This window comes from Podarcis erhardii (assembly GCF_964252035.2).
Source record: "Podarcis erhardii genome assembly, chromosome: 8".
Classification (NCBI taxonomy): domain Eukaryota; kingdom Metazoa; phylum Chordata; class Lepidosauria; order Squamata; family Lacertidae; genus Podarcis; species Podarcis erhardii.
This window is the reverse complement of record NC_138499.1, coordinates 27,821,157-27,828,427: the sequence shown is the minus strand read 5'-3', so window position 1 is coordinate 27,828,427 and position 7,271 is coordinate 27,821,157. Positions and strand designations below refer to the sequence as shown.

Here is a 7,271-nt window from a genome sequence, read left to right as displayed (position 1 = left end):
ATCCTAGCTCGTCCACTAACCCTGCTTCAGAAGGGTACTTTGGTACCTGCGGTTCATAGATCAGGTTAGATCAAAGAGAATTTCAGTGCCTCAGGTTCATAATGAATGGTGCAATCCTTCTAAGCCAATTGCTTCTGTGTCTCCCAAACAGAGGCTAAAATAAATCAGTAGAGTATGGAATCCCACAGCAGTTAAATCAGTCCCAGCAGGAACCTACTTAAAACAATCACTACCTGATATACTGTCAGTCTTTGTGGGAACAATATAGACTGGACTCCAGATTAAAGGTAAAGGTAAAGGTACCCCTGCCCGTACGGACCAGTCATGTCCGACTCTAGGGTTGTGTGCTCATCTCGCTCAAGAGGCCGTGAGCCGGCGCTGTCCGAAGACACTTCCGGGTCACGTGGCTAGCGTAACGAAGCTACAGCTGGCGAGCCAGCACCAGCACAGCACACGGAAACACCGTTTACCTTCCTGCTATAAAGCGGTACCTATTTATCTACTTGCACTTAAGGGTGCTTTCGAACTGATAGGTGGGCAGGAGCTGGGACCAAACGACAGGAGCTCACCCTGCCGCGGGGATTCGAACCGCCGTCCATGCGATCAGCAAGTCCTAGGCACTGAGGTTTTACCCAAAGCACCACCCGCGTCCCTGGACTCCAGATTAGTCCTCATCTAATAGCATATTTGACTGACTTCTTAAGAAAGCTCACTGCTTCCCCCCCCCCAAAATATCCCCCCTTGAAGCTGCTTCACCCCCCATTATTCTTGTACTGTCTGAATGCCCTGAAGCTACTTAACTCCACTTTTTCCTCTGGCAAGAGGATGAGGGAGAGAAAGGTTGACACAGCATCATTTGTTTTTTGTCCTCAGGTTTTAAAGAACAAATAGGCCCTGCTTATGTGGCCAGGGGATATGTGAAATCTAGATAAAATTAGCACTGTTGTTCTTTACCTAGTGCCAAACATTTTACAATGGGGGAAGGTGTTAAAACAAATAACTGCTGCTGAAAAGTTTACTTTAGTTGTTCTCAGAGTAACACCAGGGTGTGGGAATAGGGAACTTTGAGTCATTCTTAGAGAAAGCCGTTCTCTCAGAATGTTGGCAAGCATGGAGAACATTTCATTTCCTTTGTAATAGAAGTTAAGTTGACTTTTGGGAAAAGATGAAAGGCAAATGTTGGCAGGGTAATAACTGACAGTGGCAGAATCAAATGCAGAGCGGCACAAGTTCAGATTAGTGACATTGTGGAGTAGAACTGGGAGATCATTTTGTTGCAAAAAAGAGGGTTCAGAAATGGCTTGCATCCAATGGAGACTGACTGGTAAACAATTATATATTAGTACTTACACAAAATATACATCAGTGTATCTGAAGAAGTGTGCATGCACACGAAAGCTCATACCAAGAACTGACTTAGTTGGTCTTTAAGGTGCTACTGGAAGGAATTTTTTTGTTTACACAAAATATAGTTAGCATTCTAAGATTGATTGACTGATTGATTGATTGATTGATTGCATATGTGCAATATGAGCTTAAAAGGAGAGTCCACTACCTTCCAAGGGAATCAGTTCCATTGTCAAAACAGCTCTTACTGATGTTTAGTCGGAATCTCCTTTCTTTTAACTTGAAGGAAGCCATTGGTTTGGGTCCAATCTTTTACAGCAGGAGAAATCAAGCTTGCTCCATCTTCCACGTGACAGCCTTTTAGATACAGTATTTGAAGATGGCTATTCTCTTTACCAGGTTAAACAAACCCAGCTCACTCAACCATTCCTCACAGGGCTTGGTTTCCGGACCCTTGATCATCTTGGTCACCCTCCTCTGCACATGTTCCAGCTTGTCAATATCCTTAAACTGTGGTACCCAGAACTGAACACAGTATTCCAGGTGTAGTCTTACCAAGGCAGAATAGACTGGTACTATTACTTCCCTTGATCAGGGCACTATACTTCTGTGGGTGCAGCCTAGAATAGCATTAGCCTTTTTTGGTGCTGCATCACACTATTGACTCATGGTAAGCTTGTGGTCTACTAAGACCCCTAGATTCTTTTCACATATACTACTAGCAAGCCAGGTGCCCCCCATCTTATATTTGTGCTGCTTGTTCTTCATACCTAAGTGCAAAACCTGACATTTGTTCCTATTTAAATTAGCTTGGGCCCAGTTCTCCAAACTGTTAAGGTCATATTGTATCCCAATTCTGTCTTCTGCAGCATTAGCTACCCCTCCTAGTTTGCAGATTTGATGAGCATCCTCTCAATTCCTTCATCCAAGTCATTTATAAAAACCTTGAACAACAACAGGTCCAGGACAGGAGAGGTGTGAAAATGTCTTATTATCCATTACCACCCATTTCCCGCTTGTAATAAAAAGTCCATTTGCAAAAGACAGCTATCTACTATTCTAGTTGGGTAGCTGCAGACAGAAAATAGCAGTTAAAAAAAACCAATCAAGGTTGAATTTCTTTTTATTGTAACCTATTAAACACCCTTTGAAGCCCATAAATGTTCTTTGCTATTTTTAGGGGGCCAGATCACCAATTTGCTTCTTCTAATGGTGTCGGTGGATGAAAACCTAGCAACAGGGCATACAAGTTCAAACTGCTATTGGAATAAAACCTGCCACCACTGGAATGAAACAACTTTTATTAGGGGGAAATGCATATTATGTTTTTATGAGCTGTCCTTTATCTCTTGCAGAAAGCTTTCATATTGCTTATAAAAAATGTGATGCCAGCCCGCTAGCAACAAAGGAGTATTCTGAGTTTGGGGAAACCTCCTCAGCAGCAGAAGTAATTGCTAGGTGGAGAACTTCTTCTTCCTCTTCCTCTTCCTCTTCCTCTTCCTCTTCTTCTTCTGGAATTTTATTAATCTAGATTTTCAAGATAGCCTGCAAAAGAGAACCATAAAACAAATATGAAACAGATCAAAAACATCAGAAACAATGGCAATTATCATAGCAACAGTAAAAATACAAAAAGCAGTAGATAGAAAATCAGTTAAAATCATGGGCATTTTTTTTTAATGTCTAAAACGTGGCTCTCCGGGCAGCCCAGTCACATAGCAGCTTGTAAATAATAGTAATTATTATTAAGAAAGCCTACAGAGTGGCAAGGATATATAGAGAATGACCTCTGGTACCAGACTTAACAAACAGGTAGGTTCCTTTTTTGAAAAAGAAAAGGGGGCACAGCTAAAATTTTCAGTGAATATATCCCCTCCACAGACACCTCTGTGATGATGACAGTATTAAAATATCCTGTTGTTCTTCACTAAAAGAGAAAAGGGGAGACCAGATAGTATCAAAGCTATCTTTTTGGGAGATGCGCTTGATTAGTGACCAATGGTATGTGTGGCGTTCTGATAGAGCAATACTCCAGATATTATTAACCCACGCCTCTATTGGTATATTAGAGGTTTCCTTCCATCGTTGGGAAAAGGAAAATTGAAGGAAAGAAAGTGGCAGTGATTTATGCAAGCGTCGCTGAATCCTTGTCTGGCTTAGAGCAACGCAAACACAAAATCAACACACAATAATACTAGAAGCTGAACCCACCATGTTCAGTGAAGCTTACTCCCTAAGTAAATGTGTTTGGGACTGCAGGCTTAGCTGCATAAGTTTTCGCTCATGGTGGTTTTCGATGAACAGACCTTTGATCCTTAGGAAGATGCAATTATTCAGCCATTTATATTGTGTTAATTTAATAGAAAGTGATCCTTTGGGGGGGAAAATCAAAAGTGCTTACCAATTAAAAATAGTGTCTATGGAAAGAAAGCAATGGTTTTGACCTTTCTACCGTTATTGAATGGTAAATAAAGGCATCTATTGTTGGAGCTAGAAAAATGTCTCGTCTGTAGTGGAAGGGATTTGTTTATGGAATGACAGACAGTGTTCATTTCTATTTTTAACCAGGCTGCTTGTTTTTATGTAACTAAAGGGCCAATTCCTGCAATTGCTTTGGGGGTTATTTAATAATTTATTTTTAATTAAACATGAATCCTTGCCACACAACCATATTATTTACACAACAAATCTGCTTTGTTAGTGCAAGATACAAGTATTAACACCTTTCCTAAGCAGCAAATCTACAATACTATGTTATTGTGCAATCTCTACTCAACAAACCAATCTATTGCAGAAGAGCCTGGACTACTTAATTTACTTTTCACATTGGTATCGGTCACCTTTTACATTATTTAATGTAATACAACCTCTGCATCACTTCTGGCTTCCCACTTGGGAGGAGGGAGCCTTGAAGCCAAGTTATTTAAACATCATCCTGATCCAAAAGTCCAGTGCAAAGAGCCAGTCCTGACGCTGACAAGTCCTCTATGCTGGCTATCAAATGTATTCTCCCAGAGCCAAAACATTGGTAGCCAAAACAGAATGTTGGCTCACTATTGGAGAGAAGAAAGAGGCTGGGAAATAAGGGATAGAATAGAATGCCCTGGAAAATGGCATGGCTTGAACACAGAAGCACTCCACTGTGTCAACATTTTATTACAGGTCCAACTTGTTGAACCCTATTCGCCAGTCTAAAATATATGTGAAGATGACCCTATTAACCCTTCGATTTGAACAGGAAGCTGTAAGAGCAAACTAGTAAGTCCTTATTTTTCATAAATTGCTCAATTAAGATTCCATTAGGATTCATTCAATCCAAATTATTATCTTGAAACAAAACTTAGAAGAAAATATGTTAAAGGTTCTGTTTTTTTAGGACTGATCAACCATAGTATTTGACTATTTGTGCTAGCATTTGTGTTTAAAGAGTAGGCTACAAATTTTACTGAAAAACAGTAATGGATAACGTTCATAGCCCTTTAGGTTTTTTTTTTAATGCCCTAATCTTAATACTTTTAAGTCCCATCGCTTTGTCGCTTATATTCCGTGTGATATAAAGATGAACAAATGCAGAGGAATTCACTGAACACAGCATATCCCTCAGGAACTTGCATGGCAGACTAAAACACTGCTGTTCTGTTTACAGCATTGGGAAAGGAACAATTAGACATTGAATCTAATAATCCCCCAGTACATGTGCCAGGAAATCAAATACACAGAGAATTTTAGAAAAAAGGATAAACTGTACTACAAGGGATAGTAGAATAATGGAATTATTCTTCACCAGGGAAGCATTTATATTCCCATGACTTATTTGCATTTAATCTTCCTGAATATAGGTTTGTAAAAACTCTTTTAATTCCATCAATCTTTATTTTTTAAAATAAAACAGATTATGGTCATTTCCATTGTGCAGCTGTGGTTCATTCAGCTACCCTCCTATGCTGGTCACTACAACATACAAATTTTGGTTACCTTGACCTCCTTGCCCTGCTGCCGAAATCACACAACTGCCTAACTTGCTTTTTACCTTATTTGCCTCTGCAGCTGATGTCAGGAGTGAGCCAGCAGTAATCAGAATAAGTGAAGTCAGCTCTTTATGAGAGAAAAAACAGGATCTTCACAGAGGTGCCAGGCCTAATGAGCACAGCAACTCTGCCTAAGTCCCCTCCTCTCCAGGGTTTTCTCCAAGCAATCTAAGACTGCGCCTGTGTGCCTTTGCTCCTTTCACTTCATGCCTCTCTTGGTCCTAGGAGACTGGGGGAGGAGGGGAGCATGTTACAGGAGGCGGAGATGTGTGCTTCTATACCAGCCTGACTTATCTCTACCTCTTGGCCTCACTCCTCCCCTGCTTCTTCTGGACTTCTGACACAAGACTTTCCCAGCTCAGTTACCTCTGCAGCTTCCGACACCTTCTTCCCTGTCTTCTTCCTCTGATCACTCATTGCCATCCCACCACCACTCCCTAGGCTTTGAGCCTTCTTCCCTTGGAGGTTCCTCAGCTGGTTCCTCCCACCATTCCTCTGCATCCAACCAGTCCATGACATCTGAGATGCTTTGTCAGGCAGGGCTACCCTCTTGCTTGTAAAATGCTAATACAATTGGTTCGTTATTTTGTCACTGATATCCAGATGATCCAGGGAATATGCAAATGTGATATTCTTCGGTGGTGTTAATAGTTTTGGTCAAGAACTGGTGCTGGTTCCTAAATAATTGTGCATCTAACAGATTTTTCCCCACTAGGATACAATTTATTTAAAAAGCTCACAATCAATGCTAAATTTTACACAACCACCTTGTGATTGGGTGATTGCATCGCTCCAAGAAGGAAAAAAGTTAGGGAGATCAGGATTAAAAAATTTGGGGGGTGGGGAGCCATTACCAGCAGTGGGATGTTCTAGAAGTTCTCTGATCATAGGTTTGGCATTTGGCAGAATAGTTAAAGCTTCTGTAATGGGTATACTTTTGTGATTATCTCTGCACTAATACGTGCAAGACAGCTGAGGAATTCGCAGCAGCCCAGTGTCTTTGACCCACACATCCTGCAGGAAGTGGTGGAGTCAGAAATGGTGAGAGTTGGTGGGGAACACAACCTTCACCTTAAATGCTGTTTCCTCTCTCAAAGGTTCCACTAAGTATCATCTGACACATGTGGGACGAAGCCCCACTGACAACCCAAATTACTTAGTGGAAAAGCACTGACTGTTATCTGTTAATGATACTTCAGCTGATGTCCACCCCCCACCCCAGCACTTAATAGCTGGGAATGAGGCACAAGATGTCAGGCAGGGGACATTCAGGACCCAGAAGCCCACCTGCACAGGACAATGCAAAAGAGATAAAGGTGCTTAAAAAGATCCTTTTGGGAATTACAGTATAGGGACAGCACTACTCAAACAGTATATAAATTTATCCATGTACGTGACTACAGCAGCAAGAATTTTACTTGCCCCAAAATGGAAAGTCCCAGGGAAAGAAGAATGGATACAAAAAAGTTTATGGAATATGCAAAAATGACGAAACTTACCGGAAAAATGAGAAATCAAGATAACAAACTTTTTATAGAATGGAAATGATTTATTGAATGTTTACAAATAAATTGTAAACAGAAAAGAACATTGGCAGGATTATTGTAATAACCTGCAGTTTTTATAATATACATTTAAAGCAAATGAATAAATGAGTAAATGTTAATTTGGAATATGCGGGGGGGGGGGATTAAGTAACCGCAGAAAGAGGGGGAAGGAAGTCGAGTTTTGAAATGTCAAAATGACTGTAAAATTATTGACATGTATGAAACTGAAAATCATAAATAATAAGGACCACCATTTCAGCTGTAAAACTATAGCAGCAGCAGCAGTATTTGCACCGGCTCCCTCAGGCTCCGCGTGGCTACACGTGAGAATGTTGTTCGGAAATGGGGA

General features: G+C 40.8%; 1 long non-coding RNA gene across 1 annotated transcript; it reads right to left on the bottom strand.

Moving 5' to 3' along the window:
• Positions 1-2,452: 2,452 nt before the first annotated feature.
• On the bottom strand, positions 2,453-6,660 carry LOC309349106. The gene is made up of 2 exons (XR_014159713.1): positions 5,378-6,660; positions 2,453-2,892 (listed from the first exon to the last, which is right to left on the bottom strand). It is a non-coding gene; the product is annotated as an uncharacterized lncRNA (long non-coding RNA).
• Positions 6,661-7,271: the final 611 nt, after the last annotated feature.